General features: G+C 41.7%; 1 protein-coding gene across 2 annotated transcripts in view; it reads left to right on the top strand.

Annotated features, from left to right (window-relative positions):
• The first annotated feature begins 3,858 nt into the window (after positions 1–3,858).
• zmynd8 (zinc finger, MYND-type containing 8) overlaps positions 3,859–26,984 on the top strand; it is a 145,056-nt gene continuing 121,930 nt past the window's right edge. Inside the window, exons 1-2 of one of the 2 annotated variants that reach the window (XM_048549866.2) lie at positions 3,859–4,274; positions 9,819–9,921. The gene's annotated coding sequence lies outside the window, so the exon portion shown is untranslated. The remainder of the gene's footprint in view (positions 4,275–9,818; positions 9,922–26,984) is intronic. The other variant, XM_048549865.2, reaches the window with a different exon arrangement.

Genomic DNA, 26,984 nt, shown 5'->3' on the forward strand with positions numbered 1-26,984 from the left:
GGGTCTCTCCGGAAAGCAGACAAGGGTGGGGATGGAAAAATGTCTTGGGTGGTGGGGTCGGATTGTAGATGGCGGAAGTGTCGGAGGATGATGCATTGTATCCGGAGATTGGTGGGGTGGTATGTGAGAACGAGGGGGATCCTGTTGTGGCGGGGGTGGGGTGTGAGGGATGTGTGGCGGGAAATGTGGGAGACGCGGTCAAGGGCATTCTCGACCACTGCGGGGGGAAAGTTGCAGTCCTTGAAAAACTTGGACATCTGGGATGTGCGGGAGTGGAATACCTCATCGTGGGAGCAGATGCGGTGGAGGCGGAGGAATTGGGAATAGGGGATGAAATTTTTGCAGGAGGGTGGGTAGGAGAAGGTGTATTTTAGTTCACAAACTTCAAAATCTCCCCTTCCCCCACAGCATCACAAAACCAACCCAACCCGTCCCCTCCCCCCACTGCATCCCAAAACCAGCCCAGCCTGTCTCTGCCTCCCTAACCTATTCTTCCTCTCACCCATCCCTTCCTCCCACCTCAAGCTGCACCTCCATTTCCTACCTACTAACCTCATCCCGCCTCCTTGACCTGTCCATCTTCCCTGGACTGACCTGTCCCCTCCCTACCTCCCCACCTATACTCTCCTCTCCACCTATCTTCTTTTCTCTCCATCTTTGGTCCGCCTCCCCCTCTCGCCCTATTTATTCCAGAACCCTCTCCCCATCCCCCTCTCTGATGAAGGGCCTAGGCCTGAAATGTCAGCTTTTGTGCTCCTGAGATGCTGCTTGGCCTGCTGTGTTCATCCAGCTTCACACTTTGTTCTCTTGGATTCTCCAGCATCTGCAGTTCCCATTATCACAGGATCTATCTGTTCAATGGCTTTGCTAAATTTCCCATAATCAATAACCTATTGTTCATCATTTACCAGAAACTGAACTAGACAGGCTACATAAATACGATTGCAACAGAAGCAGGTGAGGGACTTGCGATTTTGCACCTTCTGACTCCCCTAAACTGTTCACCATCTACAAAACACAAGTCAGAAGTATGGTGTAATACTCACCATTTGCCTGGGTGAGTGGAACTCCATTAACATTCAAGAAACTCAACTGATATTTAGGATGTTGATCATAAAACAAAACGATTTGCCTGCAAACTCACTGAACAATAGTAACACTACCAACACTTGGGAAATAATTTTCTTTTGCACGTTGATACCTTGGAACTGTGAATGCTGATGGAAAGAGAACAATAATAGTTTATGTCCCTGGATGGTCTCGAACTACCAAACTTACTGTTAACAACTGAATACACTCACCGATTGTGCCAGTGAGACTGATATAAAAATCATTCACAAGATTCCCAAGCCAGGGTATCAACAACTTTAGATTGCTTCTTGTGGAATAGCAATTGCCCTCTGTCAATTTTACTTGTCCAAAATAGAACCTGAGACATTCATTGTGGATGCATAGAAAATAGTTTGATCCCACCCACTGCAGAATTATCACTGGGAACAGGCTGTCATCCAAATGAGACTGAGATAATCGGAACTGCAGATGCTGAAGAATCCGAGATGACAAGGTGTAGAGCAGCTCCAATGATGATGCTTGCCCTGATGTGTTCATCCAGCTCTACACCTTGTTATCCAAATAAGACTGTCTCCTTTAGTACTTCTTGGCGTCTTATTTGCTATGAAGTATTCAAACCCAAGATTAGGTTTCATTTCTTGATGTGCGGTAATAAGAAGCTTTTCAATACATCATCAGTTGGATGTCACTGATGACTTTGGAGTTATCCAGCGTCTCAAAGAAGGGCAAGGTACCTGGGCTGTCTCTGGTCAGTTGAACAGTTCACTCTTCGCTCTTCTCTGATTCTAGTTCCCAAAGAATTTCAAAGCATTCACCAAAGAGGACAGTAGATTTTCTGTTTTTGTTTCTTTTTCCATTTTCAACCTGCCAGCTGACAATGTTTTTCAAACCCTTGAGGCAAACCTGTACCTCACGTCCAGAGATAAGGAAATGTAATTTTGTGGAGAGATTATAGGGACCAGGATTATCTCTTCAGAGGGAAACAAGGTAAAATGAGAATTCATTGTGTTGTTTGTAATTATGGGGTGGAAGCTCTCAAGATAGGTTGTTTGATGGAGTAGACAGGGAAAGACTGTTTCTCCCAATATTCAGTAACCAGACAACTGGGATCAAAAATAATTGTAGAATGCTTTTCACCACCATCAGGCATCTCAAAGCACAGTTCAACCAATTAAAAACTTCCTAGAGTGTCGGCATTGGTACATGTAGGACACACCAGCAAATAGCCATTTGGAAAACTCACACGAACAGTCAAGTGATAGCAAGTGGAGATTTGTTTTGTAATTTTCATGAAGAAATAAACATGCACTGAAAATTTCCATCCTCCTTTCTCAAAAATTGACATGGGATCTTAAATATTCTGGCACCTAAATCACATTCATACCTTTTCTCTGCTCACTGAACAAGCAAGAAGATTTCACTGGACCTGCAGTAGGCCTTAGTTTCCTCATCTCTCTAGTGGTCTTTCCTCTTTCTATGTTATGAGGTTGGCTTATAGAATGTCTCTGACTCTGTTACCAGTCTGCCATTTCCTCAGTTTCAATTATAGAATTAGCTTCTTTCTATCTTTAGGAGCATCTATTACTATTAGTCACTCTTCAACATGGTGAGCAACCATGTTGATTAGTAATAAACGCATTGATATCTGTTGCTGAGTGAACAAACTGCGAAAAGGTCTGTTAAGCGATAGTTGAAAATACTTATGACATTTATTGTTTTGTGAATCATTACATTTCCCCTTTTCATTTCTTGGAAAGTTACTCAGTCCTTTTGGAAAAGAGACTGTCATAGAGCTGTACACCACTATGTTCACTTAATATTCAACAACAAATGGCAATGATGCATCTTTTCACTTAAAGAAAAGTGAGTACCAACTGATAATGCTTGTCCAGTTTCAAACCCCAGGGACCTTGAACATGTAAAGAGAAGGGATCATCACTACACTGTTGAAACACTATGCTAGGTGATCTAAAAAGACCTCTTGAAATGTTAACCTATGTGATCAAACAGTACTTTAAATCTTTGTAATGAAGAAATGGAATTTGGCTGGTCTAATTAGGAATTCTGGAGACAATCTGATTTAATAGCCATCATTAAATGGCACAAAACCTTGAGAGGTCATTCAACTATTACAGCATATGTATGCCAATTCTTTTCAAACAGTTTTGTAATTAATCCCACTTTGTTTCTCCATAATCCTGATTTCACTTCCTTTCAAATCATTATCCACTTTCTTTTGACAAAGGTATAGGAGTTCCTGCCATGTCCCTGTATGTAATAATTAACAAGTTTCTGAAGGCCACTGACACGAAAAGTTCTACTCAATCTCTTGTACTTCCCAAAGATTAAGCAAAAATTATTAATGTAGTTGTTTTCAAATTAAATGTTCCAACATTTTTATTCTGATCAAGCATGTGCTCATTTTTCCTATTGGTATATACAATTTAATTTTCCTTACACTACAACACGTTACAGAGGCCATTACAGAAAAAGTGGAAAGGTTTATTACAGCTGTACAAAGCTCTCGTGAGTTCATACTGGGGGATTGTGCACAGTTTTGCAAATGGTATCTTGTAAAGGAACAATATTCACAGTAAAAGTTTGAGGAGCTGCAATGAATGAGTTTTGGAAATTGAAAGTTGTACATCAACAGCTTGTGGCACTGTTCCCCTTGCTCTTCATTTCTTAGTGATGCTAAACACACTTGATGCTGTTATTGGCTGATCAAGTCTCCCGTGTTTGAACTAAACCTACTATTATTCGGCACTCCCACACTTGTCGCCTGGGTTTATCTTTCATCAGAGAATGTTGTTTTCTTGTTGCTGTGTGAACTGTGACAATGAGCTGATTCTGGAGTCTCTTCCCCCTGGGATGTACAAAACTCATTACTTCTCTTCCATTTTCACCCCCTCCTTCCCAGTTTGAGTTGAATCTCCTTTCAGACCCTTTCACAAATCAATTTTGGCAGAACAAGTGGCAGGTGAAATATAATGCAGGAAAGTGTGAAGTCATTCACTTTGGTCAGAAGGTCGACATCAAACAAAGCTGCAATTCTCGAGGGTCTCTACGTTAAACAGCGAGTGGTGAGGATCTGAAATGCATGACTTGAGAGTGCGGGTGTGGCAGGTTTAACTGAATTGAACAATGATTTAAAGAAAAAAGAAATGCAGCGTTCAGAGGAACAATCAGGAGACTGGGACCAGGTGAGTTAATTTTCAGAGACCTGGCAGGGCCACAAGCTGACTGGCCTTCAGCGTTAGTTCCCACAATCTCTGAACCTATTTTCTACTGCTATTTTTAAATGAACAACAGTAGTGTGGGCGCTGGGCCTGTTGTCATGGTTAAGTGATTATAGCTAAGCGTTTGAAATTAACCCCATGGATTTTCATATCTTCCCTACTGCTTGTGGTTTATTCATGACTTTAAACAAGCGGGTGCAGAATTAATTTATCAGTTAAATTGAACATGAACCATGCAAATCTTGCATCAGTCAGCATTCACAAAATTTGTACTTGGAAACTCTGGGGTCTGTTACCATAGTGGTATGGCCTGACACATTGTTAACATTCTACTTTTTGCAGGATGCTAGTGCAATTTCCTATTTCCATACCTGCTATATTTCCTGTAAGTTTGCTTTACAAACATGTCGGCAAATTTAATGTGGGGTGTATGTGGTATTCTACTTTGACAGGAAAAATGAAGAGAGGCAGTACAGCCAGAAATTGCTGTGGGAAAATTGTGGAAGTTGCTGAACTTTTTCCTTTTCCAAAGAGCCATGTATTAAAAGAGGTAGAATGGCAGTCACAGCAGGCCAGGAGGAAAGAAAATGAAACAACTGAAACAAGGAACAAAAACATGAACTCGTTGAAAAATCACAGCAGGCCTGGCAGCATCTGTGGACAGAATCAGACTTAACGTTTTGGGTCGAGTGACTGTTCTTCAAAACTGATGGTCAGTGGGAAGAAGTTGATATTTATGCAGATAATGCAGAGGGGGAGGAGCAAAGTAGTAAATGATAGGTGGAGAGGGAGCCCAAAGAGAGAAAAGAACAGTTGGACAGACATTTTCTGAAGAAGGGTCTAGGCCTGAAACATCAACCTTTCTGCTGCTCTGATGCTGCTTTGCCTGCTGTGTTCATCCAGCTCTACACCTTGTTATCTTGGACAGACGAAAGAGTGGATAATGGCCAGCCTAGGAGAATGAATGGCTGCTAATGCGGACTATTAGTGACTAACAATAGGTAATATGGTAGCAAGGCCTGATGGGTTGGGTAACCACATGGGAGAAGGTTCCTCAAGCCCTAACACTGCTGAATTCAAATATTGAAGCCAGAAGGCTGTAGACTTCCCAAGTGGGAGATGAGGTGCTGCTCTTCCAGCTTATGCTCAACTTTGCTGGAACACTGCAAGCAAGACTGAGACAGAGATGTTGGCCAGGGAATAGAGTGGTGTGTTGAAATGGCAATCAACTGGAAGCTCAGTGTATTTTTTTATGGATAGAACACAGGTCCTTGTCATTATATTGCTTGTCACTTTGTGTTCCCTCACCACTGATCATTTACTCCTTACGCCTCTCCATCCACCTCCCACCTCCTGCCCCAACCCTATCATCTGCGTAAATGCCAACATTTTCCTAGCTACCATCAGCTCTGAACAAGAGTCACAGAACCTGAAACGTTAACTCAGATTTCTCTCCACAGATGCTGCGAGACCAATTGAGATTTTTGAGCAATTTCTATTTTTGTTGTTGACTTCTAGCGTCCACAGTTCTTTTGATTTTTATATTTAGATGGAGAAAGAGATTAAGGTGTACACCAAAAGAATAAATATGCTTCACCGTTCCATTTGTTTTTTTTAGAGGGTATTAGTTGATTATTTCAACAAATAATGTTGAGCATTATGGAGTAAAGACAGGAGTTGTGGTGCTCATTTAAAGTCTGGCACCAAGTCAATACGCTCAACATTTTCCTTCCACACCGACAATTCTGGTGATTCAAAACTACTCTTTATCCACATGTTCTAGGAAAAATTTGGTTTTTATTGTTGATATGAATTTTACAAGTTTGGGTCGGAAGTTGGCTAGCTAACCGAAAGTTAGAATCTTAATTTTCAATTCCAAACAGTTTTTAAAAATTATTTAAAATAGTGTCCCCAGAGCGAAGAAGGCAGATGTATTCTTTAAACTTAATGTCAAAGTCCCATCAGAGCATAATTCATTAGATCAAGCCAGTAGAACAATCTGGTCAGTAACGTATCACAAATTTAAAGGTAGGGCAGACATGAAAGAACCTTCAAACATTTTAAGCTTTAACTATTTGTCATCTTTTTAACTATAATCGCATTTTAGTTTATTAAGATGTTATATGTTGAATGTTATGTTAGTGAGGAGTGGTGTATCAATAGGGCAGTTTAGTATTTTACTCTACAAGAGGTGGTATCACGTTCTCCTATATTAGGTATGGGAAGATTTTGAATAAAATTCTCTCTGATCTGTTCAATTGAGATGAATTAACTTAAATCAGGAAAGGACACTGTTGTAAGTCAATATTATTTCACTTGGGGCGGCATGGTGGCACAGTGATTGGCACTGCTGCCTCACAGTGCCAGGGAGCTGGGTTTGATTCTACCCTTGGTCGACTGTCTGTGTGGAGTTTGTACATTCTCCCCGTGTCTGCGTGGGTTTCCTCTGGGTGCTCCGGTTTCCTCGCGCAGGCCAAAGATGTGCAGGCTAAGTGGATTGGCCATGCTAAATTGCCCATAGTGCTCAGGGATGTGTAAATTAGTTGAGTTTATAGGACAATGGGTCCGGGAGGGATGCTCTAAGGTTCATTATGGACTTGTTGATTCTCCAGGAGCAGATCTATACACATTTAGAAGCAAATGGACTTATTAGCAATAGACAGCATGGCTTTGTGTGGGGGTGGTTGTGCCTCACTAACTTGATCAAATGTTTTAAGGAGATGACAAAAATGATTGAGAGAAAAGCATTGATGTTGTCTATTGGGACTTAAGTAAAGGCTTTGACAAGGTCCCCCATGGCAGGCTGGTACAAAACGTGAAGCCACGTGGTATCAGGGATGACCTCACAAGATGAATACTGAACTGGCTTAATCAGAGACAATGGTGAAAGGTTGCTTTTTGGAATGAAGAGTTGTGACTATTGAGGAACAAAAACAAAGTTGCTGGAAAAGCTCAGCAGGTCTGGCAGCATTTGTGGAGGAGAAAACGGAGCTAACGTTTCGGATCCAGTGACCCTTCCTCAGTTACGACTATTGTTGTTCCGCAGGGAGCAGTGCTGGGACCTCTTCTGTCCGTGGTCTACATAAATGATTTGATGGAAAATGTGTCTGGTCTAATAGGCAAGTTTGCAGATGATACAAAGCTTGACAGAGTTGTGGATAGTGAGGAGGATTGTCAGAGGATACAACAGGACATAGATCAGTTTGAGGCATGGGCAGAAAAATGGCAGATGGAGTTTCATCCAGGCAAATATGAGATGATGCATTTTGGAAGGTCAAGTACAGGTAGAAATTATACAGTGAATGGCCATACTCTTAGCAGCATGAATATTTCTGAAGAAGAGTCTAGGCCTGAAACATCAGCTTTTCTGCTCCTCTGATGTTGCTTGGCCTGCTGTGTTCATCCTGCTCCACACCTTGTTATCTCAGATTCTCCAGCATCTGCAGTTCCTACTATCCCTAAGCAATTAGTATGTTTTAGTATGGAAGGCATAATGTGTTGGCACAGGCTTGGAGGGCAGAAGGGTCTGTTCCTATGCTGTATTGTTCTTTGTTCTTAATGTCTGGAAAAGAGGATTAATGACTAGTTATTTTATTCCGCCTTCTTCAAATACCAATTATTCTTCAGGAATGTGAGCATGATGGGATAAAAGACAGCAGTCTGAGAAAGAGACATATATTGTGCCTTCCCCTTTCGAGAACACACCAGAACAGAAGCTGAAAGCCAGTTCAAACTTGATTTGAATGTACTTGTAGAAGAACGTGTTCTAGTGAGCTGCAGTAATTGTGCGTACGAGCCGAGATTCAAGCTCTAATGTACATGAAGCTCATCATTGAAGAGCCATCCACTCGTCATCCCTGCAGCACAGGCGACCATATTTCTTGCTGTAAGAAAGCTAGTCAGCAAGCTAGTTCAAAGAACAAAAGAATTTTGATTAACCTGCAAGACAAAGAATCCTGAAATTGAGTATTCGACTGTCAGTGTTCCACTGAGATTGATCAACATATCCTTTTTCTTGGACTCACATTTCTACTGTTATTTTATCTTCTTTGTTTTGGTAGCACAAAAACTGATTAATTTGTTAACTCGAGAAAGCATGCCTAAGTTGGCTTCTTTTAAAACATAAATTCATTCGGCCTGAATAAAAGGTGAGCACAGGGAAGGGATCCTTTGTGAATTAACTTTGTTGCAATCAGCTAAGGGGTTAGGAGAATAAAGAAGGGGATCCTGGTTATTCCTGCTCACCTGGGAGGTTAACACTTTAGTATATCCTGCCTGGCATCCTATTAAGTTGGGAACTGGTCATTAATTTTATATAATCCGGATCTGATGTGTGTGTCCGCATCTGACCAACAAATGCATGGATCAGAAATTTTTTGCTACCTCTGCACTACCAAAAATATCATTAACCTTAATGTTGAAGGTACAAGTTTTCTTAATTTATGTTGATTTTGAAACTAAAATCATTAACCTAAACAAGGGTTTAAACCACAACATATTTTGCCATCATATAGGCCAACACGGAGAGATCTGTCTTCCTTGACCTGATTGCTTTGACAATTTATTTCTTCCTCTGGACATTTTCCAATTCATGGGATAATGTTATTCACTATAGATGTCAAAATGTTCGCAATTCTGTGTTAAAGGTTACGCTGTGAGACTGTGATTAATGAGTTCCATTATTTGTTACATGAGGGAGAAGAGTGGGACCTAATACAAAAAAAAATGAATTGTGACAAAATTCAAATTGTAGTGATTTGTCATGAGGTCTGCCAGATGGACCGCATAGAATATGAGTTCCCTGATTGGAGCTGTTAAAGAGGTCCAATTAGGGAGCTGTGGCTGACTGATAAGGACAGGCGTGTCAGACATCCTGTTCACTCTGAGAGAGCTGGATCAGTGCCAAGGACTCTTCACATATGAATAAAAGGGTGGCACAGTGCCTCAGTGGTTAGCCCTGCTGCCTCACAGCACCAGGGACCCAGGTTCAATTCCAGCATTGAGCAACTGCCTGTGTGGACCTTGCGCATTCTCCCTGTTTCCTCTGGTTGCTTCCTTCCACATTCCAAAGAAGTGCATGTCAGATGGATGGCAATGCTAAATTGCCCATAGTGTCCAGGTTTGTGCACGCTAGGTGGATTAGTCATGGGAAATGCAAGATTTCAGAGATACGATGGTGGGTCTGGGTGCAGTGCTGTTCGGAGGGTCACTGTGGACTTGATGGGCTGAATAGCCTGTTTCCGCACTGTAAGGATGGGGCATGGAATAGGCAATGGAGCAAAGAAGTGAATTGAATGGATGGAGATCGTGCCCAGAAAGAGAGAGAGAGAGACAAAAGGAAAGCAGACAAAGAAATTGCAGACTGTGAGCCAGGAGAGAAATAATTACTAAACAGATGTGTTCTGAAGAAAGGTCACTGGACCCGAAATGTTAACTCTGCTTTCTCTCAGCAGATGCTGCCAAACCGACTGAATATTTCCAGTAATTACTGATTTTGTTGTTGATTAGGTGCTAACAGGATGTGTAAATGGTTGAAAATGAGTTGGCTATACTGGAAGCAATCCACACAGAACAGGACCTGGGGAAGTAGGGATGGATAACAAACATCCAAGTAGGTGTTCATGCGCTGAAATGAAACTCAATGTTAAATCCTGAGGACTGTAAGGTACCTTTATTCTTTGTGGAACACCTCCACTATATCTGTAAAAATGGCCTTGAGCCTTGTCTGCCACTTCAACACGCCACCATGATCCCATGAGATAACAAGGTGTAGAGCTGGATGAACACAGCAGGCCAAGCAGCATCAGAGGAGCAGGAAGGCTGATGTTTTGGGCCTAGACCCTTCTTCAGAAAATCCATACCCTTCTGCAGTTCCTACTATCTCTGAAACCATGATCCCATGCCAACATTTCTGTCTCACGTCTGTTGCAGTGCTCCAGCAAAGCTCAATGTGAACAATATCTTATCTTCTGCTGAGATAGCTACCTATGAAATCAGTGCTGTTTAAGGAAAGATTATCTTCGACCAAGATTCCACAGTAATGGAACCATGAAATCATAGTTTATTGTCTTAATTCCCATCTGGCTCACTGACGCCTTTTTCTGGAAGAAAATCTTTGTCCTTATCAGATTTGAACCACATCTGATTTCAGACCCATAGGAATTGACTTCTGAAATAACCCAGCAAGTTCAAAGGCAGTTATGAATAGGCAAAATACACTGGTATGAAAAACATTCTTTAGTTGCCTCATCAATGATTTTCCCTCCATCATGTAATCACACTTGGGACCGTCAATCATTGTGCAGTGTTCAGATACTGACTTACGTCACTGTTCACGCGCTACAAGATCTGGACAGCATTCAGGCTTGAGCTGTTAAGTGGAAAGTATCATTTGCATCTCGAAAGTGCCAGATAATGTCCACCTCCAACAAAAATCCAACCATCTCCTCTTGACATTCCATAGTGTTACCATTATGAATAAAGAATATTACCACTATCAACATCTTGTAAGTTACTATTGATCAAAAACTGAACTGGACCAGTCATATAAGCACATAAGCAGGTCAGAAGCGTTGATTTTTTTTTAATTCATAGGATTGTGGGCACTGCCCAACCCTAATTGTCCAGATAATTGCAGGTAGGAGTCAGCCACTTTGCTTGGGTCTGAAGTTACATGTAGGCCAGATCAGGCATGGATGGTAGATTCCTTCCCTAAAGGAAATTAGTGAACCAGATGGGTTTTTACAACAATGGTTTTATGGTTATCATTAGATTCTTAATTCCAGTTTTTTTATTAAGTTCAAATTCCGCCATCTGCCATTGCAAGGAATTGAACCCTGATCTGCAGAACATCACATGGATTTCTGGATTACTGGTGTAGCAATAATATCACATCCCCATATTGAAGGTTAGTAATTCTCCATAGAGTTACCCCAATATGATTCTCAGCTAACCTGGTAAATGGTGGTATTTCTGCTAATGTTTGACACCATCCAGAGTGAAGCATTCCACTTGATTGTCATCCCATCTATCATCTTAAACATTCACTCCCAACACCACCAAAGTACAGTAACAGCAATGTGTACCATCTACAATATGCACTGTACCAACTCACTAGGGCTCTATGACCTCTACCACCCAGATTGACAGCAGCAGCATATGCATGGGAGCAGCACCACCTACAAGTTCCCTTTTAAACCACGCACCATCTTGGCATGGAACTATATCACTGTTCATAGACCATGTGGACTGTAGTGATTCAAGGATTTGACTCGTCATCCCCTTCTGAAGGACAGTTAGGGATGGGCAATAAATACTTGCCCTGCCAGCAATTCCCATGTTCTGCAAAAGAAATCGTAATGGTGACTTCTTCAGCTCTTGTAATACAATAAATGGTCTTGTTTACACCGAAAATATTTTACTATAATTACAATTGTGTTATTACTGAACTTTTTTTATTATAAGCTGATCTCTGAATTATTATATCCATTTGAAGCGTATCCATATGTGGTTAAACAGCTATATATTCATTGGTTTGATGAAGCAGTAGGTTTAACAGTCTCCTAGCAGCACTGAGCATCCTGATATTGTATTGTGAACTTGAAGAACTCTCAGCCTAAAATTGATAGCTAGGCTATAAAAAAACTCAAAGACCTCCGGATGCTGGAAGTCAAAAACAACAATAGAAATTGCTGGGAAAATTCAGTAGATCTGGCAGCATCCATGCAGAGAAAACAAAGTTAATGTTTCGGGTCAACATTTTGAATCAAAAGTTCAGGGGTATTGGACACAAAATGTTATCTCCACTTTCTCTCCACAGTTGCTGCCAGACCAGCTGAGTTTTCCCAGCAATTTCTGGTTTTGGTTCTTAATCGTTAGGCAGTTGCTCCATAGCTCCATTGTTGTCTTATCCAGGTCATTTATTTTCATGGTTTGGCTGTCTTTGAAGTCTTCCTTAAATCATCGATAGTACTGACAGCAGGATTTTAGTCACTAAGATATGATTGTAAATGACTGGGCAATTAACACGTGATCATCTAGGGATAATATACACTGCCATTATCATTGCCACAGTTCTGTTGTTTGTTTCATTCAGCCCCTTCAGACATGTTATTACACACCTCTGGAACATGTGGGACTTGAACGCAGGGCTCCTAAGCCTCTGCTCTTTTTTTAGGATTACTAAATTCGGATCAGTCACATTACAGTAAACTGAAAGCAGTTTGTTCAGACAAGGGAAAATGGCAAAAATACTGGTAAGATAGCACAAACCTGCAAGAAACTTAACAAGTTTCTTTAGTTAGCCACTTAACAAGCATTGAAGGCCAAATCACGCCTGCTGCCTTAGGCTTATTTAAATTTCTTAAGCTCCTGATGCCTCTTAGAGGCATAGGGATGGGCTGAGGGCTGCAACAATGCTTAATTCAGGCTTTGATGCCCATCTAGAGTGCTGAGGGCACTTTTTAAAATTAGTGGTATTAAAATGTTGGAAAAAGGGTACCTTCAACGTGAAATGTCTATTTTTTCCCTCTTAGCTGAAAGGGCACGTTCTATTTCATTAGTGCTGGAGGGCACTATCTATCCATTAGTTAGGATAGCAATTTCTATTGTTGTTTTACTAGACATGTAATTTTGAGGGCCCACCTACTGTCTTTAATTTGATGATGAAACTGCTTCCTGTCATTTAACTGACCAATTTGGAGAAACTTATTTCCAGGCAATATTTCCCATATGGTGCAGGCTCTGATTCTAATTTCGCTCTGTCGTTTGAAGCCCATGGTGAAGATCCTGCCCAGGAATTGTGAATAGAGAGACAAATGACAATCACAAGGGGGCCTGAGCATTGAGATAAAAATTAAATTTTGTAACTGAAAATATTGTAAATTGTTGCATCATCAGTGAATATGTTGGGATGGAGAGATTTTGTTCTTTTGGGGAAGAATGAGATTTGGGAAATGGATAGTAAAGTAATAAAATCCCTGCGGTGCGGAAAAAAGCCATGTAGTCCAGCCACTCTGCACCGATCCTCCAAAGAGAATCCCACCCAGATCCTTCGGTGCCCTAACCTATTCCCATAGCCCCACATTTCCGATAGTTAATCCACCCAGTCAACATATGTCTTGGACACGATGGACAATTTAACAAGCTAATCCATCTAACCTGTGTATCTTTGGACTGTAGGAGGAAACCAAAGTATAGCCACTCACCTGTGGCTGGAATCAAACCAAGGTCTCTGGTATTGTGAGGCGGTGTGCTAACCACTGCACCAACATGCTACCTGTCAATGTTGAAGCCTGAGATCAGCCAGGTAGAAAAGTAGAGCAGGCCTGACTATCCAAATGATGGTCTCCTGCTCTTATTTCCCATATTCTTATGTTCTTATGGTCAGGTCACATGGTACACTGAAAAAAAACATACATAATTAGGTCTGTTTCGTTAGGTTTGATTTTCCAAATAGCAGGAGAAGGTTACTTCAGCAAAGCAGCCAGTTTTGTTTTGGAAACAACAATTTATTTTAGATATTCAGATATATCTTTTGTTACAGATGTTATATATCACTGAATATCGGTATAACAGGTCGGCACAATATCGAGGGCCGAAGGCCTATACTGTGCTGTAATGTTCTATGTTCTATGAATGTGGTATTAATGCTCTGAATTTGGTCTGAAACAGTTGTGCTGACTTGATAGATTATAAAGGCACTTTAAAATTCAGTTTGTGAACAGTGATTTTTTGCTAGTCTTTTTCTGAGGCCTTTGTTGCTTAAAAGCTACAGCTCCTCCAGTTGCTGCCTCTTTGATTTGTACAGTGCATCCTTACGTGGACAATGATAATCTGGGATTACAGCATTTGGTTTACTACTGTTTTCTTCTGTGAAGCCAGGCCACCCCACTACAATGGTTCATGTGGAACTTGCACAGCTCTCTGACCTTCTTCAAGTGTGTGGAGCTATAAGTGAGGTGACAGTGACAGCCCTTAACATCAAGACCACATTTGACTGAGTGTAGCATCAAGGAGCCTTCACAAAACTGCACTCAATGGCTGTCAGAGAGCAAACTCTCCACCGGTTAGAGTCATATTTGACATATAGGAAGATGATTGTGGCTGTTGGAGGTCAGTCATCTCAGTTCTGGACATCTCTGCAGGAGTTCCTCAGGGTTGCTTCCAAGGCCGAATCATCTTGAGGTGTTTCAACAATGACCTTCCCTGCATCTTCAAGTCAGAAGTAGTGATGTTCTCTGATGATTGCACAGTGTTCACCGCTATTCACAACTCCTCAGATACTGAAACAGTCCATGTTCAAATGGAACAAGATCTAGACATTATGAAGGCTTGGGCCGACAAGTGGCAAGTCACATTCAAGCCACAGAAAAGAACATTATGCAATGACCATCTCCAGTAAGTGAAAATCCAGTCACTACTCCTTGGCATGCAATGGTGTTATAATCACCGATTTTCCCCAACAATCAACATTCTTGGGTTACCATTGACCAGGAGCTTAACCAGACTCATCAGATAAATACAGTGGATACAAGAGCAGGTCAGCTGCTAAAAATACGCTGGCGAGTGACTCACCTCTTGAGTCCCCAAAGCTTGTCCACCACGTGCAAGTCAGGCGTGTGATGGAATGTTCCCTACTTGCTTGGATGAGTGCAGCTTCAATAACACTCGAGAAGCTTGATGCCGTCCAGGACGAAGCAGCCCTCTTGATTAGCAGCACATCCACAGGCATCTTCTCCCTCCATCACTGATGCTCAGTAGAAACTCTGTGTACTGTAGTTACTAGAGTGTTACTACACTTAGAGAGGAGGCATGATGGCTCAGTGGTTAGCACTGCTGCCTCACAGAGCCAGGGCCCTGGGCTCAATTCTAGCCTCGAGTGACTGTCTGTGTGAAGTTTGCCGTGTCTACCCCCATGTCTGCGTGGGTTTCTTCCGGGTGCTTCGGTTTCCTCCTGCAGTCTTAGGACATGCAGGCTAGGTGGATTGGCCGTGTTAAATTGCCCATAGTATTCAGGGATGTGCAGATTAGGTGGGTTATGGGGAATGGGTCTAGGTGGGATGCTGTGAGGGTCATTGTGGATTTGTTGGGCCAAAGGGCCTGTTTCCACACTGTAGGGATTCTGTGATCTATACAATAGATGCATTGCAGAAATTCACCAAACATCCTTAGACAGCAATTTCCAAATACATGACCACTTCCATCAAGAAGGAGAAGGGCAGCAGATATGTGGGAACACCAACACCTGCAGGTTTCCTTCCAAGCCACTTATCGTCCTGACTTGGAAATAAATTGCCATTCCTTCACTGTTGGGTCAAAATCCTGGAATTCCCTTCCCTAAGAGCATTGTGGGACAACCTACAGCATGTGGAACTGCAGCAGTTCAAGGCATCAGCTCACCACCACCTTCTCAAGGGGTCCTAGGTACGGGCAATAAAATGTTGGCGGGCCAGCAATGTCCACATCCCATGAATGAAATAAAGAAAAAAGACCAAGTCAACTTAGTCAATGACTTGACTGCCTAATCTAGAGGCATGCACTGTGCTGACTCACCATGATCTATTCCTGCCTAGACTGCTAATGTATCATCTTACAAGTTTGGATGTGAAATTTCTGAGAGACCACTGGTTTGCATAGAAATACTTTATTTCTTTATCACCAGTTCCCTGACTCTTGGTTAGTTATCCCTGTCTGGCCTTACCTGCAGCGGATTGAGTAGTTGCCTTGTTTACCAGCGCACTCATGGGATGATGCAGAGCATCCCATCTGTGCATGCAGTCTCTCATGCTTGCCTGTTGTTGCTCTCCTGTGAGCTCATCCATTGAGCTCTACATCGAAGTTTTCCGCAGCAGTTTGAGACTGGCTTTTTGGTGAACTGCCAAATGAATAAATGTTTATACTTTGCCTCCTGCAATCCACTCATGCTTGCATGTTTCATGATGTGTTAATCCCAACCCTAAAAACTCAAAATGCATTCTGTGCCAGTATTAGATCAGGCAGCTGCAAGTATCAGAAAAAAACAAACAGTCTCTGCTGTACTGTTATTTTCTCTCTTTCTCCTTTGACTGCTACAGCTGTGTAGGCAACAGGTCTTCGGTATCTCAAACAGGAACCTGGAAAGGTAAAGTTGGTGGGAGGTGAGTGAGTGGTGTGGAAAGCAAAGAATCCATGACTGTAGAGCCCCTACAGTGCAGAAAGAGGCCATTCAGCTCATCAAGTCTGCAACAATCTGCCAAAAAGCATCCCACCCAGATCCAGCCTCCCAAACTATCCCCATAATCCCGCATGGCCAATCCACCTAACCTGCACGTGTTTGGACTGCAGGAGAAAACCCACACAAACACCAGGACAGCGCAAATTCCACAGTGACAGTCACCCATGACTGGAATCGAATGAAGGCCCCTGGTGCTGTGAGCAGCAGTGCTAACCACTAAGCCACCATGCTGCCAGAATATGCCATCAGTGACATGCTCACCCTGACAGACAGCAAGATTAGGGTGGACTGCGAGTTGAGAAGGGGAATAAGACTGGTGAAAATTTTAATTTTCCTTGTTCTCAGTAACTCCAGATGTCATAGGCTCCATCACAGCCACCCAAAGGAAATGGAACAACCGCCTCCTCCAAAGAACCCAGGATAGTTGCCTGTGAGCTCTACTATGACCTTTCTTCTGTATGCCACCATATTTTGCAAGGCTCAGCTGATTCACTGAAGGAATTTGAAAGCAGAAAGTGGATATGAGAACTGGCAACAGTGGATGATAAGTGATGGTGAGGTGGAGTATTAGATTATTAAACGTGAGGTATCATTTCTAGGGGATGAAGGGCTGGTACGTTGAGCAGCACAAGCGGGTGGGAGTGTGCTGGGTAGGAGCAATATTATATGAATATGCATTGACTAACCTTTACTCCATGGCCACTTGATCATGTATGTAAGGCCTTTAGACTTCTTGTGATGCTGTTCCCCGGTCCATAGGTCTAACTCTGCAATTGTCCTCCCTGGCTACCTCTACACGTTTCTTTGAGGGTAGCATTAAAAGGACTCCCAAGTCTTCCCATCCATAGCCACCTCCCACAGTACCACATCTGTCACCTTAGAATTCTCTTGACACTGATGTTCACTTTGCCATCATTTAATTTGCAGCATTATTTGTCAGCGCAGCTGGTCTTTATGACAGAAAGAATGCCTTTCAGGAGAGTACTTTGACTGCCTGAATAGATGTCATGATTATGCAAAATAAAAATCAAAAGAACTGCAGATGCTGTAAATCTGAAACAAACACAGAAATTGCTGGAAAAGCTCAGCAGATCTGGCAGCATCTGTGAAGAGAAATCAGAGTAAACCCTTTGGGTCCGGTGACCCTTCTCGAGAACTGTGGCAGTTCTGAGGAATGGTCACCAGACCCGAAACATTAACTCTGATTTCTCTTCACAGATGCTGCCAGACCTGCTGAGCTTTTCCAGCAATTTCTGTGTTTGTGCCATAATTCTGCAGATGGGGAAGATTGTGTGTTGCGCACCACGTTCTGAACAGCATGTGCACTGGCCGGTTGTCAATTGTGAGTCTTGAACCCAGAAAATGGCACAAACCAATTTGTAGCCCCAAATATTCGGCTAAAGTTATTTGTATGAACTCTTCTTAACTATGGAATAGAACTTAGTTTGACAAGTGTGCCCTGATTTTTCCTATGCCGTTTGTCAGACAAGATCATAGAATCAGGACAGTGTGGAAACAGGTCCTTCAGCCCAATGAGTCCACACCTATCCTCACAGCATCCCCCTCCAGACCCATCTCCCTATAACCCACCTAATCTACACATCCTTCAGCACTATGGGCAATTTAGCATGGCCAATCTACCTAACCTGCACATCTTTTTGGATTGTGGGAGGAAACCGGAGCACCCAGGGGAAACCCATGCAGACGCAGGGAGAATGTGTAAACTCCACCCTGACAGTCGCCCAAGGGTGGAATCGAACCCAGGTTTCTGGCGCTGTGAGGCAGCAGTGCTAACCACTGAGTCACCATGCCACCCAGACAAACAGCTCATGGATGTTCAACTTCTGATCCAACAGTTTGATGGTCCTCCTTTTTCTTGGTTTTCAGTTCTGATCATGTTTCATCTCATTACCACGAAATTCATTTGATGTTTCTCTACTTGAGCACCAATTGAAGTTCTGTTAGCTGAAACAATTTCTACTTTGTTTCCTCATTAGCCACCAGTCATGCCAATTCAAGTTGTATCCTTTTTGATTCAAACAATTTTGAAAGTCTTATATTTTCAAAATCTTAACCTTACACTGTAACTCAGTATAATCGGGAGGTGTCACCAATTTTATTTTGAGTTCAACTTTGTCTTAGATGATCATTTTGTTCAATGGCATCAGTTGCTCCCATAAGCAATTTAAATGTGAAATGTAACCTACACTGCTATTGAATTCTTCTTACATTCTAGATTCGTTCCCAATATCTGTACCTACGCGATCACTTTATCATTTAATCAAATTAGCATATGATGAGGCAAGGTCCTGAGAAATGTATTACTTTTAAAGCAAGCCTTAACTGAAGTACATTTTGCAGTAATTTCTGAATCAATTCTCTGTGTGAGAAAAATACTCAAAAGTATGAATGCAACCAAACAAAATGGCTGTTCAACCAGTAATAAATTGCATGTTTATGGATCAATGAAAACAGGTAAAGTCGGTTAAACTACCTTCCAAAGAAATAACAGAATGTGAATTCTGACAGAATGTGTAACAGTGGAATGAAGGGTAAGTAAGAAAGAAAGGTGCAAATAGGTTGTGAATCTCCATTTCAAAGTCATTCTCTAATTCCGCTCCTTTAATGAAATGACTCTAAAATGTTGCACAATTAGTACTTCTAATTTTTTAGTCTGATTTTAACTTATACAAAGACCATGAGGTAAACCTGCAGAAACTTGAATCAGGAACTGTTTATTTAATGTCTTTACAGCTACACAGTTGGACTTCAACTGCCCCGCCAAGCTCCCTACTCCACATTACCTTCTCTTAAAGGGCTGCACATAATCTCAACAACATTCATGATAGTAGATTAGAAGCCAATTGGAGTAAGCTAAACCTCTATTCAACCCACCTAATGGCCCATTTAATTTTAAACTGGGCTCCTGTAACAGGCTACCAAATTACTGAATCATACCTATCAGACTAGTTTCAAATTCAGTCCCTGATTTACATTGTGGCAGGTGGTAGAGATGGCATCAATGCTACATTGAACTAACTGACTTGAATTAGGGAGATGATAAAATGATCCAGGTTTCACATGCTCACAAACTATGAAAACTCATTCAATAGCACAACACACTACTTCCAGTTATAGCACTGGAAAAATAATCTAAAAACATTCCACCAGTGGAAGTCAGATGATTTGTCTTACAAATAATACTCATGACAGGAAAAGAGGATTCCACATGTCACAGTAAATGGAAAAGTCCTAGGGAAAATTGATGAACAGAGAGATCTGGGTGTTCAGGTCCATCGTCCCCTGAAGGTGACAACGCAGGTCAATAGGGTGGTCAAGAAGGCATATGGCATGCTTTCCTTCATTGGGCGGGGTATTGAGTACAAGAGTTGGCAGGTCATGTTGCAGTTGTATAGGACTTTGGTTCGGTCACATTTGGAGTACTGTGTACAGTTCTGGTCACCACATTACCAAAAGGATGTGAACACTTTGGAGAGGGTGCAGAGGAGATTCACCTGGATGTTGCCTGGTATGGAGGGTGCTAGCTATGAAGAGAGGTTGAGTAGATTAGGATTATTTTCATTAGAAAGACAGATTGAGGGGGGACCTGATTGAGGTCTACAAAATCATCAGGGGTATAGACAGGGTGGATAGCAAAAAGCTTTTTCCCAGAGTGGGGGACTCAATTACTAGGGGTCATGAGTTCAAAGTGAGAGGAGGAAAATTTAAGGGAGATATGTGTGGAAAGTTCTTTACACAGAGGGTGGTGGGCGCCTGGAACGCGTTGCCTGCAGAGCTGATAGACGCAGACACGTAAGCGTCTTTTAAGATATATTTGGACAGGTACATGGATGGGCAGAGAGCAAATGGACACAGACCGTTAGAAAATAAATGACAGGTTAGACAGAGGATCTTGATCGGCGCAGGCTTGGAGGGCCGAAGGGCCTGTTCCTGTGCTGTAGGTTTCTTTGTTTCTTTACCAAGGAGTGATTATGAGAGGGTATTCATTGAATTTGCATGGTCCAAGTTGGTAGATCATCCAACAATCAGCATGTTTTTAATGTCATGACCCACCAACTCTGTGTGCTTCTGGCATATTTGTGGTATACTCCAAGTTAAGGCATGAGAGCCAAGCCAGAAATGGCTTGGGGGAAAAAAAACTGCAGATGCTGGAAACCTGAAATGGTCAGAAGAATCCCAGCATTTCTTATAAATTCAGGGCTTCCATTGTGGAGACATGGAGCACAACTTTGGGAGCAAGGTCCTCATTAAATCTGTGGAGAGTAGAAAATTGTTGTGAAAGAATATATAGGTAGAGAAAGAAAATAAAAACCAAAAGAACTGCGGATGATATAAATCCGAAACAAAAACAGAAGTTGCTGGAAAAGCTTAGCGGGTCTGGCTGCATCTGGGAAGACAAATCAGAGTTAGTGTTTCAGGTCCAGTGACCCTTCCTCAGAACTAATTCTGATTTCTGTTCACAGATGTTGCCAGACCTGCTGAGCTTTTCCAGCAACTTCTGTTTTTGTTTCCAGAAAATGAAAATGTTTGTCTTTCCTTATTTGCCAGAGAAATTGCAAAGCCACAAGCTAACGTTTTGGAAATACAGCTTAGATTTACTGGAGTTATTGTCCCTACATTTCCCTACAGCCTGGAAACTGCCTATTCAATCTTTGTTTAATCCATAACTTGATTGTGAGTACATTGGCTCAGGCTCATCCATTAGTGTTTTCTTAACTGAGGAAAGACAAATAAGTGATCATTGTTCATAAAAATTTGTCTTGAACAGTTTTCCTTTACTTTTGAAAATAATTAACTGCTTTCACAGAAAGAACCATTAGTGAATCGTCCTTAATGTGGATAAGGAATGAACTTAATTATGCCCTCACGCTATCTTAACTAATGTTCTTTTTAAGATGTCAATTCAGGCACAGGAACATACATTTAAGAATCTTGGGTGGACTGCATGTAGTTATCAGCACTACCAGTCCCATTACTGAGCTGCTGAAAACAACCGAATACAATGGAAGTGACCTTTCAGCCCACACATGGTTGCTATTTATGGTTAGCTGTATCTTAATGACTTCCTTGGTTTTCAGATAATTATTTAGCTTCCTGTTTATTCTGACAATATTCTACACAATATTTTCCTTCTTGCGGTACTCTGGATTAACATAATTTTGTATGCTAGTCCACTTTGAACTGTTGCTAATTCTGTAAGTTTTTGGGACATAATAAGAACAAAACAAAAGGTCTGGCAAGACTATTCCATTTTATTCAGTCAACCCTGCCCACATGGCAGTAAGTTTTCACTTCTCAATTGAAATAATGCCATAGGAGGCCAGTATCCCATCACCAAGCCACCCTTTATTGACACATGGAGAGTCCTTTTCACTGATCCAATAGAGCCAGCTCTCAAAGTGAAGAGGATGCCTGACTACTCCTACTCTTATCTGTCAGCCAGGGGTCCCTGATTGGACCCGATTAACAGCCCCAATCGGGGAACTCATTCTATGAAATCCACCTGGCTGACCTCATTACAATCAGCAAATAAATAACAGAGCTTTTAAAAAATATTACTAAAGTCTCATGATCCTTGAACAGCACAACAAACTGGACAAAATTACAAAAGTAATTTCAGTCTATTTATTTCTAACTGCAGATGATGCTAATGCCAGCTAATAACAGTTAAGTTAGAAGCTCTAATGTGAAATCCACTCCTGAAAAGCTATGTATAGTATGTGGATCAGTTTGAATCACATTTCCCAGATGGCTGTGTAGTTGACATTTTAATAACCACATGTTCTTCATTATTGCAAGCAGAGGCATGTTTTGTCCTGATATAAAACAACAGCAATTACCATATAGTAATTACTATATGGAGAATATAAAATTTCTTCATTTCCTGTACTCAATGTCAGAAATATAACAATGTTTTCTCAGCTTTAGGGAGGCCAAAATGTGAACTCATAGGGGTGCAGCCTGCTATGAACAAACTCAGATATGAAAAGAATTAGACAATTTTCATTAGAAAACACACAAGTTAAGATATGATAGAATTAATTAAAACCAAAATGATTAAAATAGGTTAGATAAATCCTATTTTCACTTTATAAGGTGTCAAAAATGAAGCGATATAATTGCAGGACTAAATTTAAGATCTTGATAATATAGGGCAGGAGAATCTTCTTTATATAGGTGTGTGAGGCTGTGGAAGGCTCCTGAAATTCAGCTCTACATTCAGCTTGGACTGGGAGGGAAAAAGAATTGAATGGGTATACAGATATAGTAGGTAAAACTGATGAGAATTATTTAAAAGACTAACTCACTGCTGAGTGGGAAAATCAATACAAAATGCATCATTCAGGAGTGTATGGGGAAGACCTTTACAATAGTTATCTTGTGGCAGGCTTCATTTAGTCAGGGTTAGGGAGTTGATCAACCATGATGGCAGCACTGATTTCAGATTCTGTATTGTCACTGATCATAGCTGTGGCTAGAGAGAGGGGCTTGTTTCTCCTCCTGACCCAAATAGATTACGCTAAAACGTAATTGCTTTCTGGGTGATGTCAGTGCTCATGCCCCCTGTCCTGAGCCTGATGTTTAAGATTTACATCAAGACTAATGAAACTAAGTTCACGAATGAACCTTATAGTCTCCATTTAGGTCACCAAACTCTGCACTGTAGTCATGTGTTCCAGGCAGGAACCCTGGGTAATTGTTCTATCTTCCTTACTCATTCATGGCCTTTATACAAAGATACTGAAATTGTATAAGTTTGAAGATACAGCAAGTGTCGGGTTTTGCAAACTATCATGTCGCTTCATTGCAAAGACAGGTTTTGGAAATCTTAGTGGCAGCTGTGACCAATGTCATCTGTTCACACAGACCTAGTCTGGAGGGGATAGGTGAGAGGAAGAACAGGTTAGGAGTATCCTCTCCTCCCACCTCAAGCCGCACCTCCATTTCCTACCTACTAACCTCATCACGCCTCCTTGACCTGTCCGTCCTCCCTGGACTGACCTATCCCCTCCCCACCACCCCACCTATCCTCTCCTCTCCTCTCCAACTATCTTCTTTTCTCTCCATTTTCGGTCCACCTCCCGCTCTCTCCCTATTTATTTCAGAACCCTCTCCCCATCCCCCTCTCTGATGAAGGGTCTAGGCCCGAAACAGCAGCTTTGGTGCTCCTGAGCTGCTGCTTGGCCTGCTGTGTTCATCCAGCCCCACACTTTGGTTTGACCTGCTCACTCTTTGCGGCTTTTACATCTAGTCAGACTATGGGGAGACCATTAATCGTGATGGCTAGAACTCCTTCAGCAAGAACTGAATGAAGAATTTCAAACTGTTGTCAAGTGATATCATTATGACTGTACCAGTGCTGTCAACTAACCACAAGCAGTTAAGGGAGTAATTACCTTCAAAGGCAGTCTTCTGATGAGTAACTGATAGAGTTTTTTGGAAATACTTTTCTTGCAGTCGCTTCTGTTTTATCTCAACTCAAATGACCAGAAAGTGCTCTTGTTTGCTTTAATGGCTGAGAAACTCCGGGAACAGCAGTTTTTGCAGTCTTTTTCTGACTCCCATCTAGAGGGGGATGGGAAAAAGTGGAAACAAAGCTGCAGCTAGGAGAGAACAGCGGGTTAAATATTTTAAGGATCGGTTACCAAGCCTGAGTACAACTTACCTAGTGCTATCTGAGGAACATGAAGAGAAAATGGTCGCTCTTTTAAGCTTTGATAGCTGATATTCTCCAATTGTTGAACTTTGGTTTCCTGTTGTCGGCAAAGCTGCTGCAGCTCTGAATTTTGTCTCCCACCTTTGACAGAGGATATAAGCAACATGGTGAGACGGCAGTATGAAGGCCTGGCTGTATGAACATTGAGATAAGCACACTTTTCTTGGCTGATCATAGAATGTCAAAGCCATTTGTCAGAACCAAATGTGATTAATGGACACCATGATCTGACATGCTGTAGAAACTCCCTTGGAGGCAATGTAACAATTGCTGATTCACTCATTCTTTTAAAGCTACGTCCCTGAAATTTATACCTCTGTCTTCTTCAGTAGATCGAGAGCATAAGCTGGTTCTCTGGTTAGTTCTTGCCTGGGCTTTGCTTGCTATCTTTACCTTGTTTTTAGTGAATCCCTCAGTGCTGTCAACGAGTCACCTGATTCCTGTGATGGTATTTGGTAGTGTTAGAGCAAGGTCAATACATAGTTCTTTATCATTAGTTTGACTCTGGGAGAAGAGTTAAGAGACAATTGTGAATGCAAGTAATAATAGATCAGTAGCAGTTCGATTTGAATCAGGTCATTACACTCAACATATGATGTGAAAGTGTGCAATTGAAAAAGCTGTGGAAAGTGTCAAAGAATAAAGAAAATTACAGTGCAGGAACAGGGCCTCTGGCCCTCCAAGCCCGCACCGATCCAGATCCTGTATCTAAACCTGCCACCTATTTTCCAAGGATCTGTATCCCTCTGCCCTTCCCATTCATGTATCTGTCTAGATACATCTTAAGTGACACTATCGTGCCCGCTTCTACCAGCTCCACTGGCAATGCATTCCAGGCACCCACCACCTTCTGTGTAAAGAACGTTCCACATATATCTCCCTTTAAACTTTTCCCCTCTCACCTTGAAATCGTGACCCCCTAGTAATTGAGCCCCCCATTCTGGGGGAGAAACCTTCTTGCTATCCACCCTGTCTATACCTCTCGTGATTTTGCAGACCTCAATCAGGCCCCCCCTCAACCTCCGTCTTTCTAATGTAAATAAATCTAATCTACTCAACCTCTCTTCATAGTTAGTGCCCTCCATAACAGGCAACATCCCGGTGAACCTCCTCTGCACCCTCTCCGAAGCATCCACATCATTTTGACAATGTGGTGACCAGATGAGTCACTTCCCTTCATACTGTCATGTAGCATATGACCACCCTTGCAGGAAAAGCAATCAATTAATCCAATTCTATTTGAGTGACAAATAAAGCAGGCAAAATTTAGAACATTATTATTGGATAAATAAATTAGATGATTTGGCCCGTGCAGACCAGGTGCGCCAGCTACCTTTTGGTTATGCCCTACATTCTATATTCTTGGCTGTTACTGAAGAATTACATTGCTTCATAGCAGGTTAAATGTTCTACTTCTAGGTCAGAGGTCTACATTATTGCTTGCCACAACCTATAAATATTAAGTTATCAACAGTTTTCATTCATGTCGAAAAAGGTTTGTTTGTTTGAAGTGTATGCCTGTGAACGTGGTAATGATAATTTGGAGACAGATGAAACATAGTGTTCTGTTCACCATGTTATTTCATAATGTCAAATTGGTGAACACAGACCAGTCCCTATCATGTGACAACCATTTTTACAACCATCAGTGGAAATATTTTATTATATCCAAATGTTCTTGAAAAATCAATTCTCAGGATGTAGGTGACACTAGAAAGCTGTTTTCATTGCAAATCCTAGTTGCACTGACAAGTGCTGATGGATCCATTCTTTCCACGGGTATGAACAGATGTCCTTCTTAACTGTGTTTTTATTCATTTATAGGATGTGGGTGTTGCTGGCTAGGTCAGCATGTATTGTTTTTTCCTAATTGCCCGGAGGTGGGTCTGGAGACATATGTAAGTCAAACAAGGCTAGGATGGCAGATTTTTCTCCCTAAAGGACATTAGTTAACCATCCTTATTTTCCTCTAACGATTGACCATGGTTCCATGGTCATCATCTGATTCTTAATTCCAGATTTGTATCGAATTCAAATCATGGCAGGATTCAAACCTGGATCTCCAGAACATTACTTAGGTCTCTGGATTAATAGTTCAGTGATAATACCATGAGGCCATTACCTCTCCTATGATGATAAATGGAAAAATGACCTAATCTTGCTCTTATCTCTTACATTTTATGTAAATCTAGTCTAGACCCTATTCCAGTTCAGGAAATCCTCATTCAGAAGTCTTAGTACTGTTTAGGGCAATATTGTTGAATCAAACTCAGCACCACTTGTACAAGACTCACTTGGACTCAGGAACATTGAGACTTCTCAAAACAATAAGTCAAGAAGAGAATCTCAAAAGATAGCATTCAAATTGTGAATTGCTTGTGGTGTCGCAGCTTGGAGTCTGCAAATAAGACTTCACCAGCTATTCTTATTGTCACATTCAGGTAAAGTTGGATGGAACAAAAATACCTAACTGAAACAAAGGCAGCACTTTCCCCCTGCATGCTTCTGAACCATGTCACAAAGCTCAAGTGATGGTCAGATGCCAGCACTATGTAGGGAACTGTCATTAACCTGCTGTCCAACTCCCAATATGCCTCCTGGAAAATAGCCTGGGCACAGGATGACATCTGCTACAGGAATATTGTTAGGAGCTTGAGATAAAAAAGAACTGAATGCAAGAATGTTGCAAACTCTTAACACGTAAGACCCATAAGCTATAAAC

The sequence above is a fragment of the Stegostoma tigrinum genome, chromosome 19 (assembly GCF_030684315.1).
Source record: "Stegostoma tigrinum isolate sSteTig4 chromosome 19, sSteTig4.hap1, whole genome shotgun sequence".
Lineage (NCBI taxonomy): Eukaryota > Metazoa > Chordata > Chondrichthyes > Orectolobiformes > Stegostomatidae > Stegostoma > Stegostoma tigrinum.